Here is a 22160-nt window from a genome sequence, read left to right as displayed (position 1 = left end):
ATCAGTTTCCTACCTTTCCAAAGGCAGAATACTGATCTCAGATTTCATGGAAAGTTATCCCTTCAAACAAAAGATGCCACTAGGCAAAGAATATAAAGGAAACCTGTCATCTTAAAATTAGCACGCCTGATTCTAATAATAACCCCACTGTCTACTCCTAAATACAGGGTCATCCCTTACAAACCACAACTCCCCATCTTTCAAGGAGCAGATCTTGTCATGAGATGAAAGCTGGATTTAGCTAACAAAGTTAAACCACAATTTCTGACAAAGACTTAAAGTACACTACAGGAAGTATAGCAGAATAGAGGACTGATGAATTTCACGAAGTTACTGCTTCCCTAGTCTGAAATGCCGCACAGATCTAAATTAACCCTTCAATGACTGCTGGCAGGATACCCTGCCACAATGAATAAACATGTATGGATATTATACATTCCAACAGAATACAACAGAAGAAACTGCAGCAACATAAATATACATATTCATTTACTATACGTGATCACCATTTCCCGCATCAGCGAGGTAGTGCCAGGAAACAGACGAAGAACGACACATTCACTCATATACACATACATATATGCATGAACAGACATACACGTACATATACATAACAACATATTTACATTTACATACATATACATCTTTTCTTTCTTTCAAACTATTCGCCATTTCCCGCATTAGCAAGGTCGCGTTACGAACAGAGGACTGGGCCTCTGAGGGAATATCCTCACCTGGCCCCCTTCTCTGTTCCTTCTCTTGGAAAGTTTAAAAAAAAAAAAGAGGGGAGGATTTCCAGCCCCCCGCTCCCTCCCCTTTTAGTTGCCTTCTACGACACGCAGGGAATACGTGGGAAGTATTCTTTCTCCCCTATCCCCAGGGATAATATACACATATACATATTCATACTTACTCGTCTTCATCCATTCTCAGTGCCATCTCACCCCACAGGAAACAGCATTGTTACCCCTCCCCACTTCAGAGAAGTAGCACCAGAAAAATAGACAAAAAAGGCAATATTTGTTCACACTCAGTCTCTAGATGTTATGTGCAATGCACTGAACCACAGCTCCCTATCACTCCAGGCCTCACAGACCTTTCCATGGTTTACCCAAGACGTTTCACATCCCCTGCTTCAGTCCATTGACAGCAAGTCGACCCAGGTATACCACATCATTCCAATTCACTCTACTCCTTGCATGCCTCTCACCTTCCTATATGTTCAGGTCCTGATTGCTCAAAATCTTTTTCACACCATCCTTCCAACTCCAATTTGGTCTCCCATTTCTCCGTGTTCCCTCCACCCTTGACACATATATCCTCTTTGTCAACTTTTCCTCACTCATTTCCTCCATATGCCCAAACCATTTCAACACACCCTCTTCTGCACTCTAAGCATATCCCAAATTGATGCTGTCAACCCATAGCCTACCAGCATCAGATTAATTCCAAACTTGAAGTACAGGTACACCACTGACTTTCCTTGCCAGATTAACCATTTTGCCGGACCAACTGCTTTCACGTAATAATAATTCATCAACAAACCTCTAACCCACAAATTATACATCTCCCATGTGTCTTGAATATACCATGGACTGATAGATATCTAAATCAAAAAAGTATTAAATGTTTGAGCACTCTATAATGTTATGTCTGTCGTTAGAATGTTTGAATCCTGTGGGATCTTCTTCGTCTTCTGTTGTTAGTGTTTTCCTAGGTGTGCATCACCAGAATCATGCAGTTTTGTCTGTACTATACACCTGCTCAGAACTGAGGTGCTCATCAGCAACAAGTTTTGCAAATTCATCGACATACTTGGCAGCTCCTTTGTGGTTTGCAGACCGCTTTTCTCCGCACACTTTATTCATGGAAATTCCATGACGCTTCTTGAATCTTTGAAGCCAATCTTCACTATAGTCACGCTCATGTTGTAATTCAAGTTCTTTATGGAACAACTTAGCTTGCTCCATTATCATGCTACCTAACAAGTCCACTCCAACACTCCATCGCTGTCAAAACCATTCTATCATCACTCAATCGTGCTCAGCACTCTTCTATCTTTCATAGTTTTTCTAATCGTTATTTGCTTCTTGGAATCGCTGCCTGCATAGAATTTCAGTATTTTCTCCCTTTGCTTCTTTATATCATGAACAGTTGATGAACCAATACTGTAGATGTCACACAGCTTATGCACCGAAACACCACTGTCCATTTTTTTCAACAGTTCTACTTTATCTTGGATTGATATGGAATAATCTTTATATTTGACACCATGACTGACACTTGTATATCTTAGAAACCATAGCTAAGGTTAACTTTAAGCAAAATAAGCTAAGAATTTCACAGAATTGTGATATCACCACCAAGTGCAGTGTAAAGAATGTAAATAAGTGTGCCCTACACACAACCCTATCTGTGGCCACCGAGTAAACTAGTCTGGTGGCAACCGTAATTTCAAGTTCCCTCACATAATTTTGTCCAGACTAAGGGAGTTGCCAAACCATCAGTTGCCAGAAATTCGGTGGAGTACCTGTATACCAGTACAAATGAAGACAAATACCAACAGACCACTGGGTCCTGCAGAAGTTGTTTGTAATAGAGGAAGAGAAAAAATTCACGGATTAATTTGTCAAGAGTAGAAAATATACATGATTTTCAAAGAGGAACACCTGCAAACTTTATAAATAGCTTATGTCGATTGTGAATTTGAAGCAAAATATTTATCAAGTCTATAGTTAAACTTAACTATGGAATTAATTTTGACTTCTAATTTGTAAATCATTCAGTAAGTTCACAATCCTTTTAAAGAAAAAGTACTTTGCCTCATTTGAGGTAAAACATTTGCCCATGAGTTTATCCATTACTTTGGGTGAAATCACACAAGTCTACCCTTAATAGCTTATTAGACTAGGATAATCAAAATCTTTAATCTTTCTAAATACCTGTATTACATCATCTCTTAACATTCTCTAAGCTACATAGATCTAATGAATTTACTTGGCTGTCATAAGTTTCTTAGGCCAGGAATCATCCCTAGACTTAAATTCAAAAGCCCTACCAATAAATCCAACAAATTTGTTCATTCTTTTTAATGTTTCTGCACTGCTTACTTGGTTTAAAGTTATCAAAGATTATTACACCCAAATTCTTTTCCTGGTGTATCTTTTGCCTTTTCATAAAGCACTTACTATCTACATGTAAAACTCTGCACTGTAAGGGTACCACCATTTGTTAGGTTGAGTGGGTAAGGAGATCAGGTCTTTCTTCATTCCATGGTACTCATTGAAAATCAGGGGGCCTTAATAGTTTTATCATAAAAAATAGGTATGTACATTTATAGTACTCTGGTCCTTATGGTCTTATGACACACTAGTGAATGGTGTGGCAAGGTTCAGCAGTGTGTGCTGATCTAGCTGCTGAGCTCAGCTTTTATCTGGGCCTGTCAACACCCATTCAATAATAACACTTATTTGGACAAAGGTTCTGCTCTTCCCTGTGTTGTCTGCAGGTCAGCTTTACATGTTACAAACGATTAAATAATACCTTGTGTTGGGTTCTTACATACAAAGCAGTGAGCCTATGAACATATTCCATCTGATGCAACTACATATGTACAACTCACAGTGAAATGATAAAACTAGATAGCTAATGAAAAATTAATGGTATGCATGTATATCTCATATCACTTGGCTAGAACCTGGCTCAAGCACCTGCGAGCCATGATGATCCATGACTATACATGGAATAGTCCTGGATATAAGAGAGCAAAATTTAGTCCGAGTTAGTTACAAGCTACTTTCTACATCATCTAAGTATGCTTGAGAACAGGGTTAACACACTGTAGAAAATTAGAGTACTCATAAATTCACATATGTAAAAATAGCGAAAATGAAACACACAGATGTTACGAATGGCATGGAATAAAATTCCAATATACAATTAAAGTGACAAAATTAAAGAGTACAAAAATCAAAAAACTCATAAAAGACATATTATTCTGATGTTAAAGTTTTCCTAAAATAAGGAAGTGCTGCTGTAACTACTTTCTGTATATCCAATGTGGGTGCAGGAAATTCTACATTGGACACTCTATGTCGTAGATGACAATATAAGATAAATACTATGATTAACAGTATGAGTGCAACAGACAATGAAATAATTGAAATTCTAGAAATATGAGGGGTGTACTCAAAAGGAACAAAAGCCAAAACATCCATTGGAGAATCTAAATCATTGTCATTTTTAGATGGAAGATGTTGAATCTTACTTCATCATTGAGTGTGAAATTAATGTTATGGGGAATTCGTTCTATACTCAGGATAGTTCTATTAATCATTTTCAAGTAATGGTCATGAGCGCCAAACAATTTGAAATTGGGACTGACAAGAGTACACTGTGTTTCTAACTAAATCTGTCCCATAAACAAAGAAGATTTGGGTTGGTCAGGTGGGCAATGAATAAGAACATTTTGTGGGTTTGAGAAAAACAATACATGATAAGGGTCCATACTCTCAATCCAAGGTTCACTGACTACAATTTCCTTAAAAGAATAAGAATTAAGAACACTTTGTTGGGGGTCTAAAAAGTAGGTAGTGCACACATGAATTTGTTTGTGGGGTATGAAAAAAAAATCAAGTTTTGAAGCATCGATTTATGGTACAATGCTAAATCATCCAAGGAGGGATATGCAATCAATGAGGAATTGACATTATATAAGAGAAAATTCATGTTATTAGTAAGAATGATAGTTTTTTGCGACTCTTTTGTATCATTGAAAGGGAACAGTAAAATGTTTACAAGCCTGCAAGTACCTGAGTCATAAAATGGTATATGTATAACAACTACTTCGAGAAATACATCAACCATTAGTAAGAAGTAGTAACTGGCCATGTGCTGTAAAGGGAGAGCTGGGGTGCAACCGAACTGTGTCATCAATTGGTGAATAATACATGTGAGTTCCAAAAAAGAAAAAAATGATGGCATAACAACTTGATTTACCAAATCATTAACATCTTCCAATGAGCTAGTGAAATAATGTGCATAATAAATGATTTGAGCATATAAACTATCAACATATGTGGTAACAGTCACTCTAGTATATAAGGTACTAACAGATTATGACAGTAGTTCTACCTGTTAAGCTATTAACTGTTAACATGATTTCATTTAAATACTTTGAATGTTTCTTTAAGATCTTATCCTCAGCCTTAATATACCTGTTGTTAAGAATTCATCAAAATTGTAAAGATTGAAGCTGATTCCTAACTAATTTAAGTTCTTCCTGAGTAGCAGTGCCAAACAAATATGAATGGAGGGACCCTATGAAAATAAGCAGACTTCCTTTGCTTCTCCTCTGCATTTTTGTGTTCTTCCAAACATTTACATTCGCTGAAAATTTAATGTCTTGTAATTTGTCATACAGAATCACACAGGTACCATTCAGTTTCCAGGTCCACTATCTTAACAAAGTTGGAAGAGGAGCAACACTAGAGTTTTTGACCGTTACACAGGTGTAAAATATGAGTTGGGTAGACCGTAAGTGAGGTACAGCCTCCATCAGTTTGACTAAATTATCATTAGTGTACGGTAGACCCTCCAAGCCCAACTCAACAGAGACTGTGTCCCTCACGAGAAGGAGCTCATGGAGAGCCAGGAGAAGGGCACCTGGTACTGTCATGGCATCATAAATAGGAAGACACCATAAGGACATGAGAAGGAAGAAACTGCAAAATGATAAACTAAGCAACTTCTTAAAGGTGAGGTCTTAATGATTACTAATGTGTCTGTGGTGGTGATGTGAGGGTAGTCAGTTGTGGTGTGGGGACAGACTGAATGGCAGAAGGAGCTGGTTGGTTGACAGTGAAGTCGAGGATTGAGGAGTGTTGTCTGGTGTGGGACCGAGATGATGTTCAGAATACTGTAGACCTTTCAAATGGTCTTCATGTTCCTCACGAATGTCTCCTGTACTTAGATGTCAAACCCTAAACCTATGTTCCTTTAAATGAGTTAAAACTCTATAAGGACAAGAAAATTCTGGGTCTAGCTTAGGAACCTCACTCGTAGGGTTTATATTTTGCACCATTACCAAGAGTTCGGGAGTTACCTTTGATGGTTTAGCAAGCTTATTAGCCTAATCCGTGAAAGTTGTAGTGGCTCTACCTAGATTTTCCTTGAACCGTTGATGAATTAAATGAGCTGTTCAATACTTTTCTGTTACAATTAAGTTCTGAACTGCTGGATATGAAGGAGGGGTCACTATCATGTCATATGGCAACCCTTTATCAAAACCCTGTAAGGAGCAGAAGGGTGTATCTCCAATTGACTTATGATATGCGAAGTTCAATGAACACTGGACATCAGATAGGTATTCATCCCATTCATCATAAAACTAATGTAAAAGCGTAGAGACAGAAGAATTTTATGGTTCAAGCTCTCAGCAAGGTCATCTGAGGCTGGGTGATGTGCTATTTATTATAGTACATTTAGTTATGTTACACAACTTACAGAGTTCTTCTAATAATGACTTACTGAATTCTCATCCATCATCTGTGACAAAATCTTTGGTACATTTATGTCTAAAACATGTTTCTCAAAGCCTCAGCAACCATGGCTGTGTCTTAATTTTGAACAAGGACTAATTCACAATATCTTGTGAGAGCATCAATAATTACTAAAACATATCTGCAGCCTGCCATGGACCTAGGAAAACCTCCTAATATGTCCATATGAACCCTTTCCCATGGGCATAAAGTGCAGGATATTTCATCACAGTTTGAGGGGTAGTGGGACTTCTCTTATGTGTGTTACAGATTTGGCACCTCGATATATAATTTGTAATGTTTTTCTGCATTCTCGGCCAAAAATACCTCAATTGAGTCTGTTTATAGCATCCATCTGTACCTGGGTTGCAGCCTGGAATGAATCAAGTGCTAACTTCAAAGAAATCCTGTACTAAGGCTATTGGAATGACTTTGTTTGACATGAGTGGATACTCCTAATCTTATGTCCCTGCATAAGACTCCTTGTGCTAAATGCAATTCTCTGACTGGAACAGCTGTCTTAACATACAAGGGAGGTTGTCTTCCCTCTAGGAATTCTACAACAGGGCCCCAAACTGGGTCATCTTGTTGATGCTGTTTCAAAATTTCTGTATCAAAATATATGGGGCTATTGTCTACAGTGATTGCACCCACCTTGAGGGAAAGCATGTCTGCAAATACATTTGATGCTCCCAAAATAAATATCTGGGTCAAGGGCTTGTATAGTTAGGGACCATCTCTTCCTGTTGGATCTTGTCAAAGAAAAATGCTTAACAATGCTCTGTGATCTGTATAAACTGTGATGGGGTAACCATATATATATTCTTTAAAATCCTTGAGTGCCCAAACTACTGCAAGGCCTTCTAACTCAGTTACTGAGTATTTCAATTCTGTCTTTGAACACGAACAACTCACACAAGCTATGGGAAGAGTCTACCCTTATCTGACTCCTGTATAAGTACAGCCCCAAGACCCCATTTACCAGCATGTGTGCAAAATGAATGGTTTCTTTAAGTTGGGGAACTGAAGGATGGGTGCCTTGCCTAAGCATTGCCTGAGCAAGTTAAATGCATTATTTTGTGCTGTAGTCCAATGGAATGTAACTCCCTGTTTCAAAAATGGAGTCAGTGGGTTTGTGATCTTTGTAGATTAGCAATAAATCTCTGATAATATCCCGTTAAACCATGGAAGGATTTGACTTTGTCTACTCTGGAAGAGATTGGCCATTCTACAATTGTTTTTAGTTTATATGCATTAAGTTGAATACCATTTTCATCAATGGTGTGACCTAAGTAATTAATCCTTGTTTGTAGAAAGTAGCATTTGGATAATCAAATTTTTAAGTTTGCATCCTTGAGTCATAGGAATATTCTCTCATGACCTCTGAAATGAGAAGGAATCTCCAGAGATATGACAATTACATCAAGATAAATCAATACTTCTTCGCCCAGCATCTGACGAAAAATGTTAATCAGGTAATGTTAGTTAGGTAATCAGTGAGGAATCAACACTGAAGGGGATGCATATGAATTGCCAATGACCGTCTGGTGTACTGAATGCAGTCAGGAGCAGCTTTCTTCTGACAATGGAATCTGCTAAACTCCACTCAACAAATCCAAAGATGAAAATACTTCATTCTTACCAAGGATATGAAGAAACTCTGATACCGGTGGTAATGGGAAATGATCTTTCATGACCTTGTTGAGTCTTCTAAAATCTATGACTGGTCAAAATGTTCCATCCTTTTTCGGAACAATCAGAAGAGGCAAATTCCATGGCGACCGTGATTCTTCTATAAAATTATCTTTCAACATATCCTATGCAAGCTTGTTTGCTATGTCTCTGGGAATGTGTGGCAAATGATAGGCTGGGACATAAATGGGACATGTGCCTTACTCTAAGTTAATAGTGTGAGCATCCAAATGAGTTCTGCTGAGTGGTTCTCCTGATATGGCAATAGCAGGCCCATACCGGTTATGGAAGTCTGTTAACTGGTCAGCATGTTTGGTTAATCCTACCTTAGAAATCATGTCAGAGGTGATGGTGGGGAGCTGACTTAAACCATGCACTGTTGAACCAGAGGTAGGAGGAGTAGGTGTTGGAGGGTTAGTTGAATCTGAGAAAAGACAGATCTTAAACTCAAGCAACTACTTGTTTTGAATTTTGGACTTCAAAACTGAGAATTCCACAAGCTTAGTACCTCTGTGGAGATGGACAGGAGTGGATCACATACTGGTAATGTACACTGCGACCTTTCCATCTATGGTCTAATGAAGAGAGGCATCCATCAACAGTCCTATGATAGGTAATAATTAGGGTTCAGCAATTACTCTAAGTGGAAAATTACCCTACTTATGCCTGAGTCCATGGTCATGCATCCATCCTCCAGAAAGTGAGACAGGAACCTTCGTTAACATGTCACTATGCAAAGTCATGTTTGTTGTTAGTTTCCCTGGGCAATTAGGGGGAAAAGTAGAAAGGATGCGCATTGTCAATCATCAAGCACAATGTAGAAGCAGATGTATTAATGACTCTAACTGAGTGAGAACTCTTCTCCAACAGAGGAAGGAATGTATTATCAACAAAGACTACATTTTCATGTTAAATAGGATAGATCCTATAGTGCACCATTGAGCAGTGTCCTAGTAATAAGTTAGCTGGAAAACTTACACCATGAACAATGTAAGGGGTTAAGATAACGACAGAGTTGCCTATGTGAATGCTCATTTCAATAGTGCCTCTCACATCGAGACTATCATTCGAGATACTTTTAAGGGGCAAGTAAAAGTCTGATCACTGAACAAGTTGAGTGCACATTAGTGGTTGAATGAAATCATAATGAACAATATCTGCTACTGCACTGATGTTTATAAAGATAGCAATAGGGTGATCATGAAATGAGCCCACTAAATCGAAATTTGTAACATGAGAAGATGCCAATGAACGAGTATTTCTTGAGAGTTCTTTATGAGATGGAATTCTGTCATGAAAGGGAGACTGTTATTGTTGACAAAACGACATTGAACCTGTGTTAGATGATGTCTGTCTAGCTAGGGCTCAGCATTTTGCTGAAGTGTGTTTAGTATTCCTATGGTAATTCCTAAGGTATTTACACATTTGTGGCTTGCATGGCCATGATGTTGGGTGTGGATGGAAATTATGACTGAGTCAGCTGCAAAGCTGAGGTTTGTACAGTACCATGGTTGGGTGAGTTTGTTTGTTTGGGTGACGGAGTGATAACATGCCCATTATATAGGGAAACAAATTCGCTTTATGTCCTGATTGTTGACAGCAGAAGCACCTCACTACCGCAAGAAAAGTGGTCAGGAGCACCCACTGGTTGTTGATAATGATTAGCGTGTTGACTATCAGAATGTTTCGCCACACTTTGGGAAGTCAACACCATCCCAATATCTTGGTTTTGGAATAACCACCTTTCTTTTGAGTGTTATTGAACACTTCTGTTACTGACCATTATGAGTCAATATTCTAATGAAGTAACCATCGTCTTACGTCTGGGGGTAGGTCTGCATGTGTGTCAATGTTCATCATGGCTCATATCCAGGGTGAGGATTCATGATCCTCCCTAACTAATCTCATTCTTCCATGTACAGTACTCCAATGATCAGGGACTGACATGTCATCCATGTAAGTTGTGTTATGAGCACGTAATAGGACATGTAGTAAACTAACAGAAAATGATTCCTCACAACCTAATCTAAACAATGTTTTGAGTTCTTTCCAAGATGAACAGTTTTGAGTGTCATCTAAGTCATAAACAGCCTCAGCATAACTGTTAGGCTTGTTGAAATCAATGAGGTTTTTAGCAGCCAATGTAAGCGCTTTATCTCCTGATTTACCATTATGCTCAACAATGTCCTCCGCATTTCTAATCCAACACTCAAAATTTGCAAGTTTAACATCATATAACTCATGTGATTCCCTAGCATGGTTTAGTGCAAAAACAGTTGTTTGTGAAGTAATCATTTGTTCCGAGTTCCTGTGATGTGGAGGGGGGTTGGTTTTGGGTGAGGCAATGTATAAGAACATTTCTGTAGGTCGTCTGTCACCAGAATCTGTCAGACAATATTGTGTGATTTCGCCATTTTAGAAGACTAGTCCCGTTTATAGTGCGATATTCTAGGTAAATTTCTAAGTACATATGACCTTTAAGTCTATCATATGGAACCTTGTTGGACATATATCAAAATCAAAGTCAAAGGAGGCACATGATAACCAAAAACTTAAAATATAAATTACACTATTACCTTAATCCAAAATACATATGATTTCTATTTCAAAATGTTGTAATTAACTAAAGTCATAAGAAAGTAATAAAAAATGAGCACAATAAATGATTTTACCAAAGTGTGCTAACACTATTACATATTAATCTATTCATCTTATTTATCATTATTAATCTATTCATCTTATTTATCATATCTAATTGCTGTTTCCTGCATCAGAGGTAGTGCCAGGAAACAGACGAAGAATTGTCCATCCACTCATATACACACGTATATACACACATATACATACATATACAAACACAGATAGATATATATATATATATATATATATATATATATATATATATATATATATATATATATATATATATTTTTTTTTTTTTTTTATACTTTGTCGCTGTCTCCCGCGTTTGCGAGGTAGCGCAAGGAAACAGACGAAAGAAATGGCCCAACCCCCCCCCATACACATGTATATACATACGTCCACACACGCAAATATACATACCTACACAGCTTTCCATGGTTTACCCCAGACGCTTCACATGCCTTGATTCAATCCACTGACAGCACGTCAACCCCGGTATACCACATCGCTCCAATTCACTCTATTCCTTGCCCTCCTTTCACCCTCCTGCATGTTCAGGCCCCAATCACACAAAATCTTTTTCACTCCATCTTTCCACCTCCAATTTGGTCTCCCTCTTCTCCTCGTTCCCTCCACCTCCGACACATATATCCTCTTGGTCAATCTACACATATATCCTCTTGGTCAATCTTTCCTCACTCATCCTCTCCATGTGCCCAAACCACTTCAAAACACCCTCTTCTGCTCTCTCAACCACGCTCTTTTTATTTCCACACATCTCTCTTACCCTTACGTTACTCACTCGATCAAACCACCTCACACCACACATTGTCCTCAAACATCTCATTTCCAGCACATCCATCCTCCTGCGCACAACTCTATCCATAGCCCACGCCTCACAACCGTACAACATTGTTGGAACCACTATTCCTTCAGACATACCCATTTTTGCTTTCCGAGATAATGTTCTCGACTTCCACACATTCTTCAAGGCCCCCAGAATTTTCGCACCCTCCCCCATCCTATGATCCACTTCCGCTTCCATGGTTCCATCCGCTGCCAGATCCACTCCCAGATATCTAAAACACTTTACTTCCTCCAGTTTTTCTCCATTCAAACTCACCTCCCAATTGACTTGACCCTCAACCCTACTGTACCTAATAACCTTGCTCTTATTCACATTTACTCTTAACTTTCTTCTTTCACACACTTTACCAAACTCAGTCACCAGCTTCTGGGAACGAGGAGAAGTGGGAGACCAAATTGGAGGAGGAAAGATGGAGTGAAAAAGATTTTGTGTGATCGAGGCCTGAACATGCAGGAGGGTGAAAGGAGGGCAAGGAATAGAGTGAATTGGATCGATGTGGTATACCGGGTTGATGCGCTGTCAGTGGATTGAATCTGGGCATGTGAAGCATCTGGGGTAAACCATGGAAAGTTGTGTGGGGCCTGGATGTGGAAAGGGAGCTGTGGTTTCGAGCATTATTGCGTGGCAGCTAGAGACTGAGTGTGAACGAATGGGGACTTTGTTGTCTTTTCCTAGTGTTACCTCGCACACATGAGGGGGGAGGGGGATGGTATTCCATGTGTGGCGAGGTGGCAATGGGAGTGAATGGGGGCAGACAGTGTGAATTGTGTGCATGGGTATATATGTATGTGTCTGTGTATGTATATATATGTGTACATTGAGATGTATAGGTATGTATATTTTGCGTGTGTGGACGTGTGTGTGTGTGTGTGTGTATATATTGTGTATGGGGGTGGGTTGGGCCATTTCTTTCGTCTGTTTCCTTGCGCTACCTCGCAAACGCGGGACACAGCGACAAAGCAAAATAAATAAATAAATAGGGGAGAAAGAATATTTCCCACGTATTCCCTGCCTGTCGTAGAAGGCGACTAAAAGGGAAGGGAGCGGGGGGCTGGAAATCCTCCCCTCTCGTTTTTTTTTAATTTTCCAAAAGAAGGGACAGAGAAGGGGGCCAGGTGAGGATATTCCCTCAAAGGTCCAGTCCTCTGTTCTTAACGCTACCTCGCTAATGCGGGAAATGGCGAATAGTATAAAAAAAAAATATATATATATATATTATTTCATTTATTTTATTTTGCTTTGTCGCTGTCTCCTGCGTTTGCAAGGTAACACAAGGAAACAGACGAAAGAAATGGCCCAACCCACCCCCATACACATGTATATACATACACGTCCACACACGCAAATATACAAACCTACAAAGTGATTTGTATGTAGCATTGATGGATCTGGAGAAGGCATATGATAGAGTTGATAGAGATGCTCTGTGGAAGGTACTAAGAATATATGGTGTGGGAGGCAAGTTGTTAGAAGCAGTGAAAAGTTTTTATCGAGGTTGTAAGGCATGTGTACGTGTGGGAAGAGAGGAAAGTGATTGGTTCTCAGTGAATGTAGGTTTGTGGCATGGGTGTGTGATGTCTCCATGGTTGTTTAATTTGTTTATGGATGGGGTTGTTAGGGAGGTGAATGCAAGAGTTTTGGAAGCGGAAGTGAATCATAGGGTGGGGGAGGGGGCGAAAATCCTGGGAGCCTTGAAGAATGTGTGGAAGTTGAGAACATTATCTCCGAAAGCAAAAATGGCTATGTTTGAAGGAATAGTGGTTCCAACAATGTTGTATGGTTGCAAGGCGTGGGCTATGGATAGAGTTGTGCGCAGGAGGGTAGATGTGCTGGAAATGAGATGTTTGAGGACAATATGTGGTGTGAGGTGGTTTGATCGAGTAAGTAATTTAAGGGTAAGAGAGATGTGTGGAAATAAGAAGAGCAGGGTTGAGAGAGCAGAAGAGGGTGTTTTGAAATGGTGTGGGCACATGGAGAGAATGAGTGAGGAAAGATTGACCAAGAGGATATATCTGTAGGAGGTGGAGGGAATGAGGAGAAGTGGGAGACCAAATTGGAGGAGGAAAGACGGAGTGAAAAAGATTTTGAGTGATCGGGGCCTGAACATGCAGGAGGGTGAAAGGCGGGCAAGGAATAGAGTGAACTGGATCTATGTGGTATACCGGGGTTGACGTGCTGTCAATGGATTGAATCAGGGCATATGAAGCGTCTCGGGTAAACCATGGAAAGTTCTGTGGGGCCTGGATGTGGAAAGGGAGCTGTGGTTTCGGGCATTATTGCATGACAGCTAGAGACTGAGTGTGAACGAATGGGGCCTTTGTTGTCTTTTCCTAGTGCTATCTCGCACACATGAGGGGGGAGGGGGATGTTATTCCATGTGTGGCGAGGTGGCGATGGGAATGAATAATGGCAGACAGTGTGAATTGTGTGTATTTGTATATATGTATATGTCTGTGTGTGTATATATATGTGTACATTAAGATGTATGGGTATGTATATTTGTGTGTGTGGACGTGTATGTATATACATGTGTATGGGGGTGGGTTGCGCCATTTCTTTTGTCTGTTTCCTTGCGATACCAAGCAAACGCGGGAGACAGCGACAAAGCAAAATAAAATAAAATAAATAAATATATATAAAAGCTTTGCGGAAGATGAAAGCCGGCAAGGCAGCAGCTTTGGATGGTATTGCAGTGGAATTTATTAAAAAAGGGGGTGACTGTATTGTTGACTGGTTGGTAAGGTTATTTAATGTATGTATGACTCATGGTGAGGTGCCTGAGGATTGGCGGAATGCATGCATAGTGCCATTGTACAAAGGCAAAGGGGATAAGAGTGAGTGCTCAAATTACAGAGGTATAAGTTTGTTGAGTATTCCTGGTAAATTATATGGGAGGGTATTGATTGAGAGGGTGAAGGCATGTACAGAGCATCAGATTGGGGAAGAGCAGTGTGGTTTCAGAAGTGGTAGAGGATGTGTGGATCAGGTGTTTGCTTTGAAGAATGTATGTGAGAAATACTTAGAAAAGCAAATGGATTTGTATGTAGCATTTATGGATCTGGAGAAGGCATATGATAGAGTTGATAGAGATGCTCTGTGGAAGGTATTAAGAATATATGGTGTGGGAGGCAAGTTGTTAGAAGCAGTGAAAAGTTTTTATCGAGGATGTAAGGCATGTGTACGTGTAGGAAGAGAGGAAAGTGATTGGTTCTCAGTGAATGTAGGTTTGCGGCAGGGGTGTGTGATGTCTCCATGGTTGTTTAATTTGTTTATGGATGGGGTTGTTAGGGAGGTGAATGCAAGAGTTTTGGAAAGAGGGGCAAGTATGAAGTCTGTTGGGGATGAGAGAGCTTGGGAAGTGAGTCAGTTGTTGTTCGCTGATGATACAGCGCTGGTGACTGATTCATGTGAGAAACTGCAGAAGCTGGTGACTGAGTTTGGTAAAGTGTGTGAAAGAAGAAAGTTAAGAGTAAATGTGAATAAGAGCAAGGTTATTAGGTACAGTAGGGTTGAGGGTCAAGTCAATTGGGAGGTGAGTTTGAATGGAGAAAAACTGGAGGAAGTAAAGTGTTTTAGATATCTGGGAGTGGATCTGGCAGCGGATGGAACCATGGAAGCGGAAGTGAATCATAGGGTGGAGGAGGGGGCGAAAATCCTGGGAGCCTTGAAGAATGTATGGAAGTCGAGAACATTATCTCGGAAAGCAAAAATGGGTATGTTTGAAGGAATAGTGGTTCCAACAATGTTGTATGGTTGAGAGGCGTGGGCTATGGATAGAGTGGTGCGCAGGAGGATGGATGTGCTGGAAATGAGATGTTTGAGGACAATGTGTGGTGTGAGGTGGTTTGATCGAGTAAGTAACGTAAGGGTAAGAGAGATGTGTGGAAATATAAAGAGCATGGTTGAGAGAGCAGAAGAGGGTGTTTTGAAATGGTTTGGGCACATGGAGAGAGTGAGTGAGGAAAGACTGACCAAGAGGATATATGTGTCGGAGGTGGAGGGAACGAGGAGAAGAGGGAGACCAAATTGGAGGTGGAAAGATGGAGTGAAAAAGATTTTGTGTGATCGGGGCCTGAACATGCAGGAGGGTGAAAGTAGGGCAAGGAATAGAGTGAATTGGAGCGATGTGGTATACCGGGGTTGACGTGCTCTCAGTGGATTGAATCAGGGCATGTGAAGCGTCTGGGGTAAACCATGGAAAGCTGTGTAGGTATGTATATTTGCGTGTGTGGACGTATGTATATACATGTGTATGTGGGTGGGTTGGGCCATTTCTTTCGTCTATTTCCTTGCGCTACCTCGCAAACGCGGGAGACAGCGACAAAGCAAAAAAAAAAAAAAAATATATATATATATATATATATATATATATATATATATATATATATATATATATATATATATATATATATATATATATATGTACACATGTAAATAATCATGCTAGCCTTCATCCATATCCCCCACTTCAGTGAGGTAGCGCCAGGAAAACAAACAAAAAAGGCAACATTCGTTCACACTCATATTCCAGCTGTCATGTGTAATGCATCGAAATCACAGCTCCCTATCCACACCCAGGCCCCACAGACCTTTGCATGGTTTACCCCAGATGCTTCACATGCCCTGGTTCAGTCCAGTGACACCACGTCGGACCCAGTAAACAACATCATTCCAATTCACTCTATGCCTTGCACACCTCTCACTGTCCTGCATGTTCAGGCCCGATAGCTCAAAATCTTCTTCACTCTATCCTTCCACCTCCAATTTGGTCTCCTGCTTCTTGTTCCCTTCACCTCTGACAAATACATCCTCTTTGTCAATCTTTCCTCACTCATTCTCTCCATATGTTCAAACCATTTCCACATACCCTCTTCTGCTCTCTAAACCACAATCTTTTTATTTCCACACATCTCTCTTACCCATTCATTACTTACTCAATGAAACCACCTCTTACCACATATCATCCTTAAACATCTCATTTCCAATACAGCCACCCTCCTCCTACAATCCTATCTATAGCCCATGTCTTGCAACCATATAACATTGTTGGAACTACTATTCCTTCAAACATACCCATTTTTGCTCTCTGAGATAATGTTCTCTCCTTCCACACAGTCTTCATCGCTCCCAGAACCTTTGCCCCCTCCCACACCCTGTGACTCACTCCCACTTCCTTGGTTCCATCTGCTGCTAAGTCCACTCCCATATATCTAAAACACTTCACTTCCTACAGTTTTTCTCCAATCAAAATTACATCCCAATTAACTTGTCCCTTAACTCTAGCGAACCTAAGAACCCTGCTCTTATTCACATATACTCTCAACTTTCTCCTTTCACACACTTTTCCAAACTCAGACACCAACCTTTGCAGTCTCTCACCTGAATCAGCCACTAAAGCTGTATCACTAGCAAACAACAACTAACTGACTTCCCAAAAGTCATCACTAAAAAATATCATAATTACATGAAAACACATGAAGGAATATATGAAATAATTGATGGAACCATAGATTAATTGGTGAAATTACAGAAGTAAATGCTCATGTCAAGAAGCACAGAAAAGTATATACTGTCTATATGTATAGACATATACATATAAGGGGTGACTGTGTTGTTGATTGGTTGGTAAGGCTATTCAATGTATGTATGGTTCATGGTGAAGTGCCTGAGGATTGGCAGAATGAAAGCATAGTGCCATTTTACAAAGGCAAAAGGGATGAAGGTGAATGTTCAAATTACAGAGGTATAAGTTGGTTGACTATTCCTGGGAAATCATATGGGTGGAATGTACAGAGCATCAGATTGGGCCGGAGCAGTGTGGTTTCAGAAGTGGTAGAGGATGGGTGGATCAGGTGTTTGCTTTGAAGAATCTATGTGAGAAATACTTAGGAAAACAGATGGATTTGTATGTAGCATTTATGGATCTGGAGAATGCATACAATAGGGTTGATAGAGATGCTTTGTGGAAGGTATTAAGAGTATATGGTGTGGGAGGTAAGCTGCTAGAAGCAGTGAAAAGTTTTTATCAAGGATGTAAGGCATGTGTATGAGTAGGAAGAGAGGAAAGTGACAGGTTCCCAGTGAATGTTGGTTTGTAGTACGGGTGTGTGATGCTTCCATGGTTGTTTAATTTGTTTATGGATGGGGTGGTTAGGGAGGTGAATGCAAGAGTTTTGGAGAGGGGCTAGTATGAAGTCTTTGTGGATGAGAGGGCTTAGAAAGTGAGTCAGTTGTTCGCTGATGATACAGCACTGGTGGCTGATTCAGGTGAGAAACTGCAGAAGTTGGTGACTGAGTTTGGTAAAGTGTGTGAAAGAAGAAAGCTGAGAGTAAATGTGAATAAGAGCAAGGTTATTAGGTTCAGTAAGGTTGAGGGACAAGTTAATTGGGAGGTATGTCTGAATGGAGAAAAACTTGAGGAAGACAAGTGTTTTAGATATCTGGGAATGGATTTAGCAGCAGATGGAACCATGGAAGCAGAAGTGAGTCACAGGATGGGGGAGGGGGCAAAGGTTCTGGGAGCATTGAAGAATGTGTGGAAGGCAAGAACGTTATCTCAGAGAGCAAATATGGGTATGTTTGATGGAACAGTAATTCCAACAATGGTATAAGGTTGTGAGGCATCGGCTATAGATAGGGTTGTGCAGACGAGGGTGGATGTGCTGGAAATGAAATGCTTGAGGACAATAAGTGGAGTGAGGTGGTTTGATCGAGTAAGGAATGAAAGGGTAAGAGAGATGTTTGGTAATAAAAGGTGTGGTTGAGAGAGCAGAAGAGGGTGTGTTGAAATGGTTTGGACACACGGAAAGAATGAGTGAGGAAAGATTGACAAAGATGGTATATGTGTCAGAGGTAGAGGGAACGAGGAGAAGCTGGAGATCAAATTGGAGGTGGAAGGATGGAGCGAAAAAGATTATGAGTGATCGGGACCTGAACATACAGAAGGGTGAAAGGTGTGCCAGGAATAGAGTGAATTGGAATGATGTGGTATTCTGGGGTGGACGTGCTGTCAATGGATTGAACCAGGGCATGTGAAGCATTTGGGGTGAACCATGAAAAGTTCTGTGGGGCCTGGATGTGGAAAGGGAGGTGTGGTTTGGTTGCATTACACATGACAGCTAGAGAATGAGTGTGAACAAATGTGGCCTTTTTATGTCTTTTCCTAGTGCTATCTCGCATACGTGGGGGGGGGTCCCTATTTCATGTGTAGTGGGGTGGCAATGGGGATAGGTGAGGGCAGCAAGTATGAATATACACATGTGCATATATGTATATGTCTATGTATGTATATGTCTGTGCATGTATATGTATGTATACTTTGAAATGAACAGGTATGTTTATGTGTGTGCGTGAGAGTTTATGTATATACATGTGTATGTGGGTGGGTTGGACCATTCTTTCATCTGTTTCCTTGTGCTACCTCACTGACGTGGGAGACGGCGATTAAGTATAGTAAATAAATAAATGTATAGATTAAGAAGTAGTCCCACAAACAGAGCATACCTCAATGAGTGAACCATTTTGACAGAGTTCTTATCTGAATGAAAGAGTCCTCCAAGGCGTCTTGGTTATAGCGAGGTGGAGATGTTTGGTTATAGCGAGGTGGAGATGTGTGTAGAAGAGCGGCTTGTTAGAAAGTAAGTTGAGAGTGCGAGCAGGGCAGGATGGTGTCACAGATGATGATGTGTCTCCAGAGAAATCGTCAAGAGGACCTCCGAGTTGGCAAGAGGGATCGCTGTCCTTGCTTGAGATGACTCGATGTGATGACACCACTGTACGACTGTGGCACTGTTTTGATTTCCCTTGCAAGTGACACAGTGTCAGTAGAGCAATAAAGGCATATCTTCAATACAGGGAAGTATGGGTGATGGATCACGTAGCTGGTCATGGGTTCAGCCCTTACTGTACACTGGAGCAAGCACCAAGACTGTTTACTGTGTCAGATAGGTTTGTATGAATGCTGGAGACACCAGGGATAGATATACGTAGGATGTTGTCTGTGATAGTCTCTTACGTCACTGCCACCACTTGTTAGGGGGCCACTCTTTGTAAGGTTGAGTTGGCAAGAAGGAGATCAGGCCTTTCTTTGTTCCAAGGTAATCAATGAATATCAGGAGGCCTTTACAGTTTTATCATAATAAATACATACATTTAAATGGGAGAGTATTAATTGAGAGGGTGAAGGCATGTACAGAGCATCACATTGGGGAAGAGCAGTGTGGTTTCAGAAGTGGTAGAGGATGTCTGGATCAGGTGTCTGCTTTGAAGAATGTATGTGAGAAATACTTAGAAAAGCAAATGGATTTGTGTGTAGCATTTATGGATCTGGAGAAGGCATATGATAGAGTGGATAGAGATGCTCTGTGGAAGGTATTAAGAGTATATGATGTGGGAGGCAAGTTGTTAGAAGCAGTGAAAAGTTTTATTGAGGATGTAAGGCATGTTTACGTGTAGGAAGAGAGGAAAGTGATTGGTTCTCAGTGAATGTAGGTTTGCGGCAGGGGTGTGTGAAGTCTCCATGGTTGTTTAATTTGTTTATGGATGGGGTTGTTAAGAAGGTAAATGCAAGAGTTTTGGAAAGAGGGACAAGTATGCAGTCTGTTGTGGATGAGAGAGCTTGGGAAGTGTCAGTTGTTCGCTGATGATACAGCGCTGGTGGCTGATTCATGTGAGAAACAGCAGAAACTGGTGACTGAATTTGGTAAAGTGTGTGAAAGAAGAGAGTTGTGAGTAAATGTGAATAAGAGCAAGGTTATTAGGTACAGTAGGGTTGAGGGTCAAGTCAATTGGGAGGTAAGTTTGAATGGAGAAAAACTGGAGGAAGTGAAGTGCTTTCGATATCTGGGAGTGGATTTGGCAGCGGATGGAACCATGGGAGCGGAAGTGAATCATAGGGTGGGGGAGGGGGCAAAAATTCTGGGAGCCTTGAAGAATGTGTGGAAGTTGAGAACATTATCTCCGAAAGCAAAAATGGCTATGTTTGAAGGAATAGTGGTTCCAACAATATTGTATGGTTGTGAGGCGTGGGCTATGGATAGAGTTGTGCACAGGAGGGTGTATGTGCTGGAAATGAGATGTTTGAGGACAATATATGGTGTGAGATGGTTTGATCGAGTAAGTAATAATAGGGTAAGAGAGACGTGTGGTAATAAAAAGAGTGTGGTTGAGAGAGCAGAAGAGGGTGTTTTGAAATGGTTTGGTCACATGGAGAGAATGAGTGAGGCAAGAATGACAAAGAGGATATATGTGTCAGAGGTGGAGGGAACGAGGAGAAGTGGGAGACCAAATTGGAGGTGGAAAGATGGAGTGAAAAGATTTTGAGTGATCGGGGCCTGAACATGCAAGAGGGTGAAAGGCGTGCAAGGAATACAGTGAATTGGAACGATGTGGTATATTGGGGTCGATGTGCTGTCAATGGATTGCACCAGGGCATGTGAAGCATATGGGGTAAACCATGGAAAGTTCTGTTGGGCCTGGATGTGGAAAGGGACCTGTGGTTTCGGTGCATTATTACATGACAGCTAGAGACTGAGTGTGAACAAACGGGGCCTTTGTTGTCTTTTCCTAGCACTACCTCGCACACATGAGGGGGGAGGGGGTTGCTATTTCATGTGTGGCGAGGTGGCGATGGGAATGAATAAAGGCAGACAGTATGAATTATGTACATGTGTATATATGTATATGTCTGTGTGTGTATATCTAAGTTGAGATGTATAGGTATGTATATTTGCGTGTGTGGACGTGTATGTATATACATGTGTATGTGGGTGGGTTGGGCCATTCTTTCGTCTGTTTCCTTGCGCTACCTCGCTAACGTGGGAGACAGTGACAAAGCAAAATAAATAAAAATATATAAAACAAATAATAAATACATCTATAATACTCTGGGCCTTATGGTCCTATGACACACTAGGACACACACTAGTGAATGGTGTGACGAGGTTGATCAGTGTGTGCTGATCTAGCTGTTGAGCCCAGCTTTCATCTGGGCCTGTCACCACCCATTCCAGAACAACACATGTTTGGATGAACTTCTGTTCTTCCTTGTGTTGTCTGCAGGTCCACTTTTCGTGTTACAAAAGATTAAACAATACCTTGAGCTTGGTTCTTACAAAATAAACAGTGAGCTTGTGAACACAATCCACATGATGCAACTGCATCTCACAGTAAAGTGATAAAACTAGAAAGCTAATGAAAAAATAATGGTATGCATGTATATCTTACATCACTCTTACACACTTACTAATACTGGAATTCATTTGCCAGCCATTAACCCAGTCCATCAGCTTGTCTGTCAGTTTGAAACTTAAGACGTTTCTGTTGTAAGTTAATTCCAAATTAGTAACGTCCACAAATTTTGATACCTTACAAAGCAGCCCATTTCGATATCAGTATCATATCTGAGAAAGAATTGGTCC

General features: G+C 40.5%; 1 protein-coding gene across 4 annotated transcripts in view; it reads right to left on the bottom strand.

Annotated features, from left to right (window-relative positions):
* Window positions 1-22160, bottom strand: part of fab1 (fab1 kinase) — a 1098541-nt gene that overhangs the window by 300699 nt on the left and 775682 nt on the right. The gene's annotated exons all lie outside the window — the stretch shown is intronic.

This window comes from Panulirus ornatus, chromosome 1, assembly GCF_036320965.1.
Source record: "Panulirus ornatus isolate Po-2019 chromosome 1, ASM3632096v1, whole genome shotgun sequence".
NCBI classification, from domain to species: Eukaryota; Metazoa; Arthropoda; class Malacostraca; order Decapoda; family Palinuridae; genus Panulirus; species Panulirus ornatus.
This window is presented reverse-complemented; position numbering and strand designations above follow the sequence as displayed.